Source organism: Lissotriton vulgaris, chromosome 2_1 (assembly GCF_964263255.1).
Source record: "Lissotriton vulgaris chromosome 2_1, aLisVul1.2, whole genome shotgun sequence".
Lineage (NCBI taxonomy): Eukaryota > Metazoa > Chordata > Amphibia > Caudata > Salamandridae > Lissotriton > Lissotriton vulgaris.
Window position 1 is genome coordinate 1064611069 of NC_141687.1, and position 12702 is coordinate 1064623770.

Genomic DNA, 12702 nt, shown 5'->3' on the forward strand with positions numbered 1-12702 from the left:
TCTCGGAAGACAATCCACAAAGAGCAGGAACCATGGAGTACATAGGATGTGTGGTGGTGCAGGAGCTGTGCGTGCGGTCTTGTAATATAGACCAAAACTGAATAGGCGGGATACTGTAATTCAGTTCTTAATTTTATTAATCCAAGGGTTATACACAGATAATATTGTTCTCTTCTTAGGTCTTTACTCTTTGTCTGTGCGATTTTGGGAGTCTTTGGGCTAATAAAGGATTCCTAGGATATCTCCGGTTTCCTCACTCCGCCTCTTGATCCTTGGCGACAACCGTTCTCATAGAACGGTTGTCGCCAAGGATTGCATAGATATATTCAACGCTTTTGTTTTTCTTTTCTTTGTTTTTGTAAGTCTTGCTACATCAGGATGTTGCGCTGCACTTATCACCGTGAATGCCCGCTTCCCTTCCTTTCTTTATGTGTGGATCGGGGATCGCGGGATGCGAGTCTCGTTTAGAAAATAGGGTACGAAAACGAGTATGCACCTTAGTAAGCCATGCTCCTGTTTGTTTCTTCTTCGCGACTGCTGGATCTTCCATCTTGTTCCTCTGCCTTCTCGGGTACGGATGTGACAAGGGTGTCGACAGCAGCAGGACCTTCAAGTGCCCGTTCTTCCTCAATCAATCAATCAGTGACATTTATAAAGCGCGCTACATACCCGTAGGGTCTCAAGGCGCTGGGGGGGGGGGAGGGGGGGTGCCGCTACTGCTCGAACAGCCAGGTCTTCAGCTTCTTCCTGAAGGAGAGGTGGTCTTGGGTCAGGCGCAGGTCGGTCGGGAGGGAGTTCCAGGTCTTGGCGGCTAGGTAGGAGAAGGACCTTCCTCCTGTAGTTGCTCTTCGGATGCGGGGGACGGTGGCGAGGGCGTGGTTGGCTGATCGGAGGTGGCGTTTGGGAGCGTAGAAGTTGACTCGGCTGTTGAGGTAGCTCGGGCCTTGGTCGTGTAGGGCTTTGTGTGCGTGGGTGAGGAGGCGGAAGGTGACTCTCTTGCTGACGGGGAGCCAGTGGAGGTCTCTCAGATGTCCGGAGATGTGGCTGGTTCGTGGGATGTCGAGGATGAGTCTGGCTGAGGCGTTTTGGATCCGCTGGAGTCTCTTCTGGAGCTTGGCGGTGGTGCCGGCGTAGAGGGCGTTGCCGTAGTCCAGTCGGCTGGTGACGAGGGCCTGGGTGACGGTCTTCCTGGTCTCTGTGGGGATCCACCAGAAGATCTTCCGTAGCATGCGTAGGATGTTGAAGCACGCCGAGGAGACGTTGTTGACTTGCCTGGTCATGGAGAGGGAGGAGTCCAGGATGAAGCCCAGGTTTCGTGCATGGTCTGTCGGTTTGGGTGCGGTGCCCAGGGCGGGAGGCCACCAGGAGTCGTCCCAGGCGGAGGGTGAGGAGCCCAGGATGAGGACCTCCGTCTTGTCCGAGTTCAGTTTCAGGCGGCTGGTCGTCATCCACTCGGCTACCTCTTTCATCCCTTCGTGCAGGTTGGCTCTGGCGGCGGCGGGGTTGTTGGTCAGGGAGAGGATCAGCTGGGTGTCGTCGGCGTAGGAGATTATGCTGAGGTTGTGTTTGCGTACGATGGCCGCGAGGGGGCTCATGTAGACGTTGAAGAGGGTGGGGCTCAGAGATGATCCTTGGGGGACGCCGCAGATGACTTCGGAGGCCTCTGACTTGTATGGTGGTAGGCGGACTCTCTGTGTTCTTCCGTCGAGGAAGGAGATGATCCATTCCAGCGCCTTGTCCTGGATTCCGACGTTGCTGAGGCGCCGTACTAGGGTGCGGTGGCAGACCGTGTCGAAAGCCGCGGAGAGGTCTAGGAGGATGAGGGCCGCTGTTTCTCCATTGTCCATCAGGGCACGGATGTCATCGGTGGCGGCGATGAGGGCGGTCTCGGTGCTGTGATTGGCTCGGAAGCCGGACTGTGAGGGGTTGAGGGATCCGTTCGTCTCGAGGAAGGCGGCCATCTGCTTGTTGACGGTCTTCTCGATGACTTTGGCTGGAAACGCGAGAAGCGAGATGGGGCGGTAATTCTTGAGGTCGGTGGGGTCCGCTGTTGGTTTCTTGAGTAGAGCGCTGAGTTCGGCGTGCTTCCAGCTCTCCGGGAAGGTGGCGGTGTTGAAGGATGTGTTGATGATGTCTCGCAGGTGGGGTGCGATGACCGCGTCGGCCTTGTTGAAGACGTGGTGAGGGCAGGGGTCGGTCGGTGATCCGGAGTGGATGGAGTTCATCGTGCGGATGGTGTCTTCGGTGCTGATCGGGGTCCAGGCGTGGAGGGTGGTGGTGGGGGGTGGTTGTTCGGTCATGGTGTGCGTTGGTTGGTTGTTGAAGCTGTTGTGTATGTCCGCGATCTTGTTGTGGAAGTATGAAGCGAGGGAGTTGCAGAGGTCTTGCGATGGGGTGATGTCGTTGTTTCCTGCGCTGGGGTTGGAGAGCTCTTTCACGATGTTGAAGAGTTCCTTGCAGTTGTGTGCGTTGTTGTCCAACCGGTCCTTGAATGCTGTTTTCTTGGCGGCGCGGATCAGCTGGTGGTGCTTCCGGGTGGCAAGCTTGAGGGAGGTCCTGTTGTCCGGTGTCGGTTCCCTTTTCCAGACTTTCTCGAGGGCTCGGCAGTTCTTCTTGGAGCTCTTGAGTTCGTCGGTGAACCATGGGGCCTTCTTGCTGCCGGGTCTGCTGGGCGGGGTCCTCAGAGGGGCGAGTTCGTCCGCGCAGTTGCTGATCCACTTCGTGAGGTTGTCGGCGGCCTGGCTGGGGTTCGCTGAGCTGGCAGGAGGGTGCTGGCTCAGGGAGGTGGCGAGCTGGTCTGCTGTGATCTTGTTCCAGCCTCTGCGGGCGGCCTGTTGCTGGTGATGGTGGGTCGTCGTTCTCTTGAAGGTGAAGTGGACGCAGCTGTGGTCCGTCCAATGAAGCTCTGTGGCGTGGCTGAAGTCGATGTCTGTGCTGGATGAGAAGACGGCGTCGAGTGTGTGTCCGGCAAGGTGGGTGGGGGTGGACACCAGTTGCTTGAGTCCCAGGTTGGCGAGGTTGTCGAGCAGGGTGCTGGTGTTGCGGTCGTTGTTGTTCTCCAGGTGGAAGTTGAGGTCTCCCAGGAGGATGTAGTCAGCGGAGGGGAGGGCAAGCGGGCTGACGAAGTCGGCGATGTCCTCGCTGAATTGTGTGCGTGGTCCCGGGGGTCGGTAGATCAGGGTGCCTCTGAGGGTGGTGTTCGGGTTGGTGTGGATCTGGAAGTGCAGGTGTTCGGCGGTGGTCAGGGTGTTGTCGGTGCTGGTCGTGAGACGGATGGTGTTCCTGTGGATGATGGCGATGCCTCCTCCCATCTGGTTGGCGTTGCAGTCCCTCCGGACGATCTTGTAGCCCTCTGGGATAGCGATGGCGATGTCGGGAGCTGAAGAGGCGTTCATCCAGGTCTCCGTGAGGAAGGCAACGTCAGGGGCTGTGGCGTCTAGAAGGTTCCAGAGTTCGATGGTGTGTCTGTGGACGGAGCGGGTGTTGAGCAGGATGCACTTGAGGTGGGTGCTGCTGGTGTTCGACTTGGCGGGTGCGGGGCTGGACCGGATGCATGAGAACTTGCAGGCGTGGCAGCTGAAAGGTCCGGTGGTACGTCTTGGAGTGGCTTGATGGCATTCTGGGAGTCGGCCGGTGTTGAGAGCGCTGAGGGTGGCGGCTGAGTACGTCAGGCGGGTAGGTCGGGGTCTTCGTGGGCCAGGGGTCCTGGCGCTGGGCGCGGTCCGGTCGCGGACGGGCGCAGACGGGCTTACCTTTGGCGCGCCTTCGGCGCACAATCGGCGCACCCGCTGCGCGTGGCCGCTGCGCGTTCGCACGGTCGCCATTTAAGGCGAAGTGCGCGGGTGGGCGGAGCAGCTGGGAGGCGGGAGCGGGGAGGGAACAGAAGGCAAAAAGGGGCGGGGTCTGCGGTGGTGGCGGGAAGCGGGGAGCGGGGAGGGAGGACGGAGGGCGGCGCGGTAGGCGGGCAACCAGGAAGGAAACACTGACACGGCAACGCAAAATACAATCACAAACCAATGGGGATAAAGAGTTAACCCGGACACAGAATTTAGACAGCAAGCACAAATTACGGTCAAAACAAGGGAAAAAAACAAAACAATCGACAGCGGAGTCAGCCGGCAGCCGGCAGCGAGGCGGGCAGTGAGCGAGGCAGGGTGCACACGCAGCAGCTGGTGGCCGTGCGGCGCGGGGGTGTCCCACAAGTGGGTCACCCCTCAGCCTCCCTCGGGTCTTCTTCCAGATTTCCTGAACGCCGTCTATTCAGCAGAGAACAGGCTAAAGAGGCCTTGTTGTTCCATCTGGAATCCTAATAGGTTCAACTGACGTGCCTCTGTCTTCCGGAAGTTTGTATTCTTAAGGATATCGTCAACATTATCCAGCGTTCTATGTAAAGACTGCAAACAGACATTAGGAGAATAAAAGTGGGAAAGTTGTCTCCACTCTCCTCTTCACTCTCAACACTTTCAGGTATGTTGTGACAGATCTCTACGGGAGCGCAAGATGAGGCACTAGCTTTATGAGGGTACAGGTTCTTGGGGATGTAGGCTTTAGGAGCAGCAGAATGTATGGGGGGTGCAGGAACTAAGAGGGTCCACAGCCTAGGGGCCTAACAGCAAAAGGCTCTGGGGTGCAGATTCTATGGAGACATAGGATCCAGATGTTGTACAGTAGTGGTTATTAACCTTTGGACCACCACGGACTCCATTAAACTTCAACTGGAAGTCAAGGATCCATAAGAAAGTTCTACGATTTAAACCTGAACAAAAATACACAAAAAAATCACAAACAAGTGCTCAATATGAACTCAGTATGAACATTGAGTGTAGGATCCCTCAGACAGATGCAGGAGATGGTCACTGCTTCAGAAAAGAGTCCCACAGTACACATTATGTGTTCATATAACATATATAGACCCTGGTCCCTGTGGGCATAGAAGGGGTTGTCCTTGTTATATAATATATCTATATGAACTCAGCACATCTAATATCCTCTGAAACAGTATGTTTAAATATGAGAGTGACTATGCAATGGTATAAAACCAAGGTCATATTCACAAATGTTAATGTTAATGTTAACAATTTGTTGAAGCGCAAACAGCTGCCCCAGCAACGGAGCGTCCCGGCGCTGAACCTAAACAGTACCTGAGGGGAGGGGGAAAGTCACAGAAGATTTTAGATGGTGGAGAAAAGGTGGGTTTTTAGTTCCTTTCGAAAGGTAGTCAGGTTGGTCAGGGTACGGATGTGCAGAGGTAGGGAGTTCCAAAGTTTTGCCCCTAAAACCTTGAAAGAGCGGCCGCCCATTCTGCAGAGCTTGGTGCGAGGAACCGTCACCAGGTGCTGACCCAGCGAGCGTAGAGTGCGCTGGGGGGTGTAGGGTACTAGAAGCGGACGCAGGAGTTTAGGACCAATCAACAGGCAATCAATTCAAGTCAGAGCTCTTAGCAGAAGTGGTGCGACAGAAGTAATAACTGGATTGACAGTGGGTTTGGAGAGACACTGTGCAGTAATCAACCTAGGAATGGACTAAGCCTGAGACCATGCTGGGCCTTTGTGTCAAAAAGTGATAAAGACAGTGATTACATAAACTCTAGAAGACCAGGTGCTCATTTTGCTAGAGTACATGCTGTATGGCAGTCTGCCTATGAAAGGGTTTCTGCTCTGCAGCAAAGTGTAGGCATGCCCTCTTTCCAATACAAGAAGTGCAGGTGCGTTGAATCTGTAAGTGCCTGCCCATATAAAGCAGTGGATGAGAAAAACCTACAGTCTGGAATGGCCTTTTGGGGAGTCTACATTTGTATGTAGACCAATGTTGTGAAAAGGTACGCCCATTAGTACTGCAGAGGTTATGGAAAATTGGGTCTACATGTACTTTACTGAACATCTTCCAGCATGAAAAACTTACAGCAAACTGTCTTAAGTTTGGATTTTACCTTAAGTTAAACTTAAGAAAAACTTAAGTTAAACTTAAGTTTAATTTAAGGCAAAATCATAATTTAAGACAAAATCCGAACTTAGGACAAAATCCTAATTTAAGACAAAATCCTAATTTAAGACAAAATCCTAATTTATTGAAGAGTATGTGGTGTGAAGATCACTAAAGACGCGCTCATTTAACATGAAACCAAGGGGTTTCTTCACTCATTAAACGTAGCTTAGTTGTCGTATTTCAAAAAAGCCAGTCATATGTTTCTTGAGATCATCATATGTTTTAATTCATTTTCAGATGTTTTTTCTTGTCAACGAATGTTTATAGAAATTCATTCCACAAATAAATCATTTGATAGCATTACTTCATGCCCAATGCATTTCGGGTTAAAAAGGTAACCCTTCGTCAGGGGCCTGCAAAATGAAAACATACAGGACCTTAGCAGTCAGCAAACGAACCATTAACGATTAAATAACATTGTACATACATTGGATACAAAATTGCTTGCATGTATTAAACATTTTGTTATCGTTCATCAAACAAATGAATTCGTAAGCACAGGCGCTACTGAATTGCTACGGAGCAAACTACATATACACAAGCAGATATTGCAAAATATCACCAGCATTTTAAGTTGTGGTTAGTGTAGTGTTGAGACTGCGTGAGACGCAATTATAGTAGAATGTCAAGCTGTGAATAGTGAATCGGGTGAAATAAAGGATCAAAAATGGGAAAGGTAAATGAACTTACTGAATGAGTAACGCGCGGGGCTTACGGCGTTTCACACACGGAACCGGTCTGTATGGCGGGAAGCCAATCGGAAGGAGTGTTGTAGCATAGTGGGTTGATCACGTGGTATACGGAGTTCGTTAAATCTATATAAAATCTATCCGTGGTATTAAACAGTACATCAATACGAGTCAATCAACCTGTACTGTTAAGCCAATACGGTGGTCAAGAGGCAGAAATTTTACATTTATCAAGAACGGTTCGAGAACCGTAAAGATTAGACAACGCATGGTGATAGGTCAGTGGTATGCATCACGTGATGGTAACCAGGAAGTAAACAAGGAAGTAAACAAGCAGCGATGTAAGGTGTGATCGCTGCATCAATCTATATATCGATCAAGGGAAAACAATAAACGTAATTGATTATGAAATAGTATCAGAGAGAACGTTAAATGTGTAGATGGAACCGGACTGTGTCTACATGTATGATGCATCAATATGGGTGAGACAAATATTGAGTCATGATAAATTAGTGTGATGTATCGTGTGCCTCGACTATAAGGTACATATGTATATTTCATCACAATTACCCAAATGGTATATAGCATTAGCAGTAGGAGATAGTGCAGATTGGCAGTCTTAGCTGATGATATTAAGTCAAACAAGTCTCTAGTAGATGAGGTGAGGGAGGGAAGGGACCTCAGAGTTCCAAGTTGTGTCAAAATGTCAGAGAAAACATGAAAATTCAATTCTATCATTTATCCTTGTTGGTTGGAGTGAATTGAGTTTTTTGATCCAGAACAATTCTGCCTGTAAACTCTGTTTCACAGGATCCATGTCACAGTGCTGTGGGAGTATCTCCAGTATGGTAAACTTGAGTTGTGCTATTTGATGGTTGTTTTCAAGCCAATGTGTGGCCACCGCTGATTTTGTGTTCTTCGTGCGGATGTTGCTTTTGTGCTCTGACATTCTTATTTTTATCTTCCTTTCTGTCTGGCCAACATATATTTTGCCACATGGGCATTTGGTAGCATAAATTGCATTTTTGGAATCACAGGTGCCGGTGTATTGTAAGTCTATTTTGTGGCCTTTTGTGGGATGCATGAATGTGTTTTCCGGTTATTACATTATTGCAATGTATGCAATTCAAGCATTTGGACATGCCTTTGTGTTGAGTTTTATCGACTTTTTTGGTGGTTAAAACCTCCTTTAAGTTTCTTGATCTTTTGAACGCGAAAGTTAATTGATCGCTATACAAATTTTGTAGATCTGGTTCATCTTTAATGAGCGCCCAATGGTGATTGATGATTCTCTTGATTTTTTTGGCAGCTGTCGAAAATTTAAGTACACATACTGTTTTTTGTTCTGTGGTTTGTGCTGCAGGTGTTAATAGACACTCTCTTGAGTATTTCGCCACTTTTTAGAGTGATTCTTCAAGAATCTCTTTAGGATATCCACGGGCAAGATATTGATCTTGTTGCTCTTCAATAGTTTTTTCCCAGTATGTACGGGTCAGAGGTGATTCTTTTGAGTCGAATGAATTGGGATGTCGGAAGATGTTTCTTTAAAGTTTCAGGATGAAAACTTTGGAAAAGTAGACTGGAATTGCGGTCTGTGGCCTTTTTGTATACTTGAGTTTGTAGTTGTTGGTTGGTGATGGTGATTTGTACATCTAGGAACAAAATAGTTTCTTTGTTCATAGTGTGGGTGAATTTGATTCTGGGGTTCAATTGACTGAGTTCCATGATGCTGGTGAGTAACTGTTCCTTTTCACCTCTCCAGATCAGGAATAGATCGTCGATATATCTTTTAAATATCACTAGATGGTCTGTCCAATTGGTGTTGTTTAAGATGTTATTTTGTTCGAATTTCGACATGAACATGAACAAATTAGCATATGCGGGGGCCCCCCAAAGCACATTGAAGTGCCATTGCATTGGTTGTAATATTTGTTATTCCATTCGAAATAACTATGGTATAGCGCAAAGTGCATCAGTTCAATGAGAAAAACTTTATTGGCTTCACATTCTTCATCTCGTAGTAGGTTCCATTCGTTGTGGGGAATTGATGTGTATAATGACACAACGTCAATTGTACATAACCAGTATTCAATGTTTACATCTAGTTGAATCGTTCTGAGCATGTTAAGAAAAGCTGTTGTGTCTTTTATGTAGGTTTGTCCTTTTTGCACAATCGGCTGTAGATAACAATCTATATATTTACCAATACTGTCAGATATAGACCCGCAGGCTGATACAATGGGTCTGAAGGGTGGTTTCTCAATGTCCACCTGCAGCACAAACCACAGAACAAAAAACAGTATGTGTACTTAAATTTTTGACAGCTGCCAAAAAAATCAAGAGAATCATCAATCACCATTGGGCGCTCATTAAAGATGAACCAGATCTACAAAATTTGTATAGCGATCAATTAACTTTCACGTTCAAAAGATCAAGAAACTTAAAGGAGGTTTTAACCACCAAAAAAGTCGATAAAACTCAACACAAAGGCATGTCCAAATGCTTGAATTGCATACATTGCAATAATGTAATAACCGGAAACACATTCATGCATCCCGCAAAAGGACACAAAATAGACTTACAATACACCGGCACCTGTGATTCCAAAATTGCAATTTATGCCATCAAATGCCCATGTGGCAAAATATATGTTGGCCAGACAGAAAGGAAGATAAAAATAAGAATGTCAGAACACAAAAGCAACATCCGCACGAAGAACACAAAATCAGCGGTGGCCACACATTGGCTTGAAAACAACCATCAAATAGCACAACTCAAGTTTACCATACTGGAGATACTCCCACAGTGCTGTGACATGGATCCTGTGAAACAGCGTTTACAGGCAGAATTTTTCTGGATCAAAAAACTCAATTCCCTCCAACCAACAGGGATAAATGATAGAATTGAATTTTCATGTTTTCTCTGACATTTTGACACAACTTGGAACTCTGAGGTCCCTTCCCTCCCTCACCTCATCTACTAGAGACTTGTTTGACTTAATATCATCAGCTAAGACTGCCAATCTGCACTATCTCCTACTGCTAATGCTATATACCATTTGGGTAATTGTGATGAAATATACATATGTACCTTGTAGTCGAGGCACACGATACATCACACTAATTTATCATGACTCAATATTTGTCTCACCCATATTGTTCGCATCATACATGTAGACACAGTCCAGTTCCATCTACACATTTTAAGTTCTCTCTGATACTATTTCATAATCAATTACGTTTATTGTTTTCCCTTGATGGATATATAGATTGATGCAGCGATCACACCTTCCATCGCTGCTTGTTTACTTCCTTGTTTACTTCCTGGTTACCATCACGTGATGCATACCACTGACCTATCACCATGCGTTGTCTAATCTTTACGGTTCTCGAACCGTTCTTGATAAATGTAACATTTCTGCCTCTTGACCACCGTATTGGCTTAACAGTACAGGTTGATTGACTCGTATTGATGTACTGTTTAATACCACGGATAGATTTTATATAGATTTAACGAACTCCGTATACCACGTGATCAACCCACTATGCTACAACACTCCTTCCGATTGGCTTCCCGCCATACAGACCGGTTCCGTGTGTGAAACGCCGTGAGCCCCGCGCGTTACTCATTCAGTAAGTTCATTTACCTTTCCCGTTTTTGATCCTTTATTTCACCCGATTCACTATTTACAGCTCGACATTCTACTATAATTACGTCTCACGCAGTCTCAACACTACACTAACCACAACTTAAAATGCTGGTGATATTTTGCAATATCTGCTTGTGTATATGTAGTTTGCTCCGTAGCAATTCAGTAGCGCCTGTGCTTACGAATTCATTTGTTTGATGAACGATAACATGTTTAATACATGCAAGCAATTTTGTAACCAATGTATGTACAATGTTATTTTAGTCGGTAATGGTTCGTTTGCTGACTGCTAAGGTCCTGTATGTTTTCATTTTGCAGGCCCCTAACGAAGGGTTACCTTTTTAACCCGAAATGCATTGGGCATGAAGTAATGCTATCAAATGATTTATTTGTGGAATGAATTTCTATAAACATTCGTTGACAAGAAAAAACATCTGAAAATGAATTAAAACATATGATGATCTCAAGAAACATATGGCTGGCTTTTTTGAAATACGACAACTAAGCTACGTTTAATGAGTGAAGAAACCCCTTGGTTTCATGTTAAATGAGCACGTCCTTAGTGATCTTCACATCACATACTCTTCAATAATGTAAGGCACTGCAAGGCATGGTGTGACAAGGATTGCGCCTTCCGTATCCTTTGAAATTACAGTTTTGAACCGGGAGTGCACGGAGATAACAGCTATCAAAATCCTAATTTAAGACACAATCCTAATTTAGGACAAAATCCTAACTTAAGAAAAAATTTCTAATTTAGGACAAAATCCTAACTTAAGACAAAATCCTAACTTAAGACTACTAAATGTCTTCTATGAATACCAAAAGTAGTAAGTTTAGGATTTTGTCGTAATTTAGTTCTGTGAATCAGGCCCAATAATCTTAATTTTTAGAACAATAACCATGATTGACTTTTATTCACTTTGGCCTTCATATGTAGCACAATCCTCCTAAAATTAGCAAGGAAGCCCAAAGAATAAACTAGACTGAATGTGTAAAGTTTCAGGTTTCCAACATGAACAACTCAAAGACCCATATATGTTCACATGCTGATAGAATCCTATAGACAAATACATAAGTAATAGAATACATCTCTACATACATTTTCTTTGCATGCTGTTTTGCTCGCAAAATAAAACTGTGCCCAACAAGCCCCGCAAAGAAATCTACCTTATGTACTTCTGTACAACAAAATGGAAAAGTGACCTAGCAATGAGCTACACTAACTACTATATGTAAGACATGATAATTGGTATTAGTTTAAAAAAATATTAATTTTCATAACAGCAAAGACTGGCTTTCAGTCATTTTTAGCTTCATATTTAGCACAATCCTACTAAAAGTAGCAAGGAAGCCCAAAAAATAAACTAGACTGCATATGTAAAGTTTCAGAATTATTATGTAAACAACTAAAAGACACATTCTTGGTCACGGGATTATGTAAACCAATAAAGAAATACATAACAAACACAATAGATAAAAAGAAAGAAATCACATTAAATCTGATTGCTGCTCTTTACTTATAATTCGTATCCTAAAGATAGGAATTCCTTGGATATTAGCTCCCTAATAACTTTCCACCTGTTTGACGAATTACTACATAATGTTCCAGACCTATTCACACACCACTGTATTCCATACAACTCCACTCCACAACACTTTACTACACTAATTGCCACTCTTACACTTTACTCCTGTCTATACCCCTTCACTCCACTGTAAACACTGTACTATACTGTATGCCACTGTACAACACTTTACTCCACTCTTTGATACTCTAGTCCACTATACAACTGTATGCAACTCTTTGTATGCTACTGCACCCCACTTTATTACACTCTACTCTGACATCGTACTCTAGTCTGCTCTACTACTCCATTGTATGATACTCCACTCTATGCCATTCTTTTTTTTAATTATATTTATTTTTTCCTTTTTGCACACACTTTATACATTATACAATTTTCCAGCATTAATACTTCATGCTTCATAGCTAAATAAACAATTTTTACAAGATATACAAGCTTTTCGTTACACATTTCCACAAACGGTGTTTATAACGTTCTTACTTAACCACAATTAAACCTTAAGCCCTTCTTGGGTCTACCTGCGACCCAATTCCTTCCTTCCAAATACTTATGGGTTGCCATATTCTTAGGCCTAATGTCCTTCCCCTTTTCCCTTTTCGTGCATAGATATTCTTCTCCATATTATACGCATTCAAGAGATTAGCCAGCCAGGTTTGCAGTGCCGGTGGGTTTTTGTCAAGCCAAGCCCTTGCTAAGGTCAATCTATATACTAACATTGCCACAAACAAAAATTCCTGATGTGTGTCAGCCCCTTCCAAACCCAAACCTAAGATTATTCTAGCTGGGCTAA

General features: G+C 45.3%; 1 protein-coding gene and 1 pseudogene across 1 annotated transcript in view; one reads left to right on the top strand and one right to left on the bottom strand.

Annotated features, from left to right (window-relative positions):
* TMEM25 (transmembrane protein 25) overlaps positions 1-12702 on the top strand; it is a 107398-nt gene that overhangs the window by 52600 nt on the left and 42096 nt on the right. The window lies entirely within an intron of this gene.
* LOC147731596 (uncharacterized) lies at positions 7381-8399 on the bottom strand (annotated as a pseudogene).